A 3,506-nucleotide genomic window follows, 5' to 3' on the forward strand; every position below is an offset into this window, starting at 1 on the left:
ATAATATTTGTGCTCAGACTGCTCTCCGGCGGTGTTGCCTCTGAACTGCTACCATATGGTAACATGGATGGCGCACTGCTTCCACAAATAGATTCTGGGGTTGTACATTGTGTCCTAGTGTGAACGGCATCCTGAAAGGTTTTCACTGGACATCAGTAAGAGATAGTTATCGTATGATCCAGGCAGTAAGCTTACATGGTAAACGACGGACGAATTATTGCCGAGCATGGCAAACTATATTTAAATGGTTCGAAGCAGCATCAGCCGAAAAGAAATTAAAATGGTAAGATGAAACTAGGGATGTAAGTGGCAAATAAACGACATCCGCCAGTCCCATCTAGTTAGTTTTTGCTAACTCCCTAGTTCATTTTCCTCAAAAAACAAAAACTCTTTTGAACTATTATACCACTAGTGGACTTTAATCGGGATTAAACGGGACCCAGTTAACATCCCTAGTTGAAAGGGAGTGTACAACCGCTATATTTAAGTTGCCAAGGCATCTAAGCAGTTGAAATAATCTGAGAAAGCACTTACCAGTGTGGCCTCATATAAACTACGAAGACAATCTTGTGATGAATTTGAGAGGAAAAGTTAAGGACTCAAATGAAATAGGCATGCATTTCTTTACGATAGTATAGCAGACACTGCTGACATATTGGCCAACTCAGGTATAGCGTAACAACAAATAAGCATTCGAATCAAGCAATACAGCAAAGCAGACAACTGAACTATTTGTAATTCGGTAGGATTACACGTTGAGGGCACAAGCCAAGAAAGCAGCCCACTCGCATTACATTTCACATGTACTAAAACACACTGGCTTACCATATGTTGCTGTGAAGCCTAGCTGATGTTGCAATGTTCTTTGAAGATATCGTCAGCATCCCGTGGTTGCAAATCTAGTTGTTGTAGTTTATTCTGCACTATCTATTTAGGTAAAATTAATTTTAATCGCATGCACTGGTCCGAATTGATCATCAATGGTTTATCTAAACTAATGAAAGAAGGGTGTGTGCATACACGACAATATATCTGCTTCCCTCTATTTTTATGCTTGTTCGAGGTGCCAGCCCCAAAAGAACAAATATTTTGCTTGATGGGGTTGACAGCTCCATAATTAATAGAAGCATCAAATTAGTCATGCAACTTGGGAAGATCAAGAACACACAAACAAGTAATGAACAGAGCTCGGAGCAGTGATGTAATAGCTAGCATCAGAAAATGTAGGGTAAAGCGAACAAAAAGCAGTGGAACCACATGCTAGTTTGCCGATGTGTAATTAAGCATAGAGAAAATTAAGCAGTCTGATGGAACCAACAAGTGGCATCAGAATAAAACTAAAGCATATTAACTATATGTGCACTAGTATGTAATTTAGCACATGTAACATGTTCACTGCCAGAAGTATGGCCCTACAGGTGCAAGCAGAATAATGCGTCTCATGAAAAACTGAATGATGCCCTGAAGAAATTCAAAGGTGCGGTGCTTATGCTAGGAAAGTGAACGTAGGCTTCGGCCGTTGGATAATAGTACCTGATTCTGGGCGGCGTATGGGTATCATTGTCATACTTGATAGCTAAGGACCGTTGATGGTGCTCGTGTTGCGGTTGAGTTTGGGCCGGCTGTCGCCGTCGCTGACGCGGCTCCGGTGCTACGGTTGCGGCGCCTGTCGACATACAAGAAAGCTCATCTGTGGTAAGTGAACAGTTGCATGATAAAGAGAAAAACCGAAGGAGTACAAATTGAAATAACCTGATGAGGCTGCGGCGTCGGTAAAGCAGGGCCGGTGGAGCTGAATATGGCGTCCGCGGAGCAGGTCCGGTGCAATGGACGAAGGCTTCAGTGGGCGCGTTGTACAGTGCTTTCGGTGAGGCGGATCTGTTGTGGTGGACGAGGGCTTGTATGAAGGGCCAGTGAAGGGGTGGATGAGGGAGTCAGTGAAGGGCCTACGCTGTGGTGGATGAGGGCGCCGGTTAAGTAGATCCAGTGCGGTGGACCATGATGGCGGTCAAGGAGATCTGGAGCGGTGGACAAGCCAGTCGTTGAAGCGGCTCTGGTGAAGTGGTGAGTTGGCAGTTGGGGGTTCCAAGGTGCGGAAGGTAGATCCGGCGGGGTGTGAGGTCCACCGCTGCGGCGGAGGACTAGATTCGGCGGCTTGCCGTGGTTGGGGGGTCGGGGAGGGGGCAAAGAGGGGAAAACAATGGAGTTACCAAAGCAGCCCTTTTCCGTTCATGTGGCAGGGGTAAAACAGGAATATCGCAGGGCTAAACTTTCGGGCGCGTGATATTTCGATGTGAGCGGGAAGTTTGAAAGCTTTTGGCGCCTAAAATTATAAGTATTCTGCTCTCGTACGGCCGACAATGATATTATGGCCGACAATTTTTTGTTTTGCACGCAAAAAAGTGTGCAAGTTTTGAAAATCAATGTCTCCAACTCGAAACTTAGATTGTCCATTCAATTTAAATATGGATCATTGAGATACTACAAGCAAATACCATCATACGGTCCAATTCAAATGAAATTCCAAATGTGTTTATCCTAAATATGATGACAAAAGCAAAAATGTGTATGTGTATGAATAAAGTGGATGATTATAAAGTTTGAACATGCCCGTATGTGTATATCTCTAGGTTTGGTATATGAATTTGAAATCACGAAATCCCGGCTTAAAGATGTACCTCCGTTTAAATGAATTACAAAAGCTAATGATGGAGTCGAATTCCAAAATTCCAATCTTAGGTTTGTAATTCTGGTACATCAAGGTATATCACGCATGTTCAAAAGTATCGTTATCTCATAGTACAAACTGTGAAACAAATTGATCAACCATGAGTGCACAATATCTCAATTACGCTAAAGTCCCTCAAATATAGACACCTCACTCTTTATCTGAAGTCAACCCCCCACCACCACCACCACCACCACACACACACACACATAGAGAAGTCATTCTCTCCCCCAAACACCAACACACGAGCACATTAACACCCCTCTCTCTTGTATAGTCCGGACCCCAACATAGGTCTCTATCACTTTGTCTCTCGGGCATGCACACATCTCTTCCCTCACTCTCTAGGTCTCCCTCTATCTCTCTTACCCAAGAACACGCACTATGTAGAGTGTATATTTCCCATACACACAAAATGTCGCCCCAAACATCTATCTCCCTAGTTATGTGGTTCTCGCGCACTCACGTCACACACCACCCCCACTGCAAACAAGCACACTTTGTCTCCTTGTGCACCACTCTCCTCTTTATATCTCTCCCACATGCGGACCCACCCTAGCTCCTTCCATGTATACATATATGTCGTGACTCTTTTCATAGCTCCCTAATGTATAATCGTTCTCGATTTCGCTCATTGTTCTCTACACCATCTATTCTAGATCTCTCATGAAGTCCCTATCACACACACGTTGACTCACTTCCCTTGCGTCTTCATTCATAGGCCAATTTAGGACAACATCAACATTGTCTCCCTATCTATACGCCATTTATGGACACA

Source organism: Triticum dicoccoides, chromosome 6A (genome assembly GCF_002162155.2).
Source record: "Triticum dicoccoides isolate Atlit2015 ecotype Zavitan chromosome 6A, WEW_v2.0, whole genome shotgun sequence".
Classification (NCBI taxonomy): Eukaryota; Viridiplantae; Streptophyta; class Magnoliopsida; order Poales; family Poaceae; genus Triticum; species Triticum dicoccoides.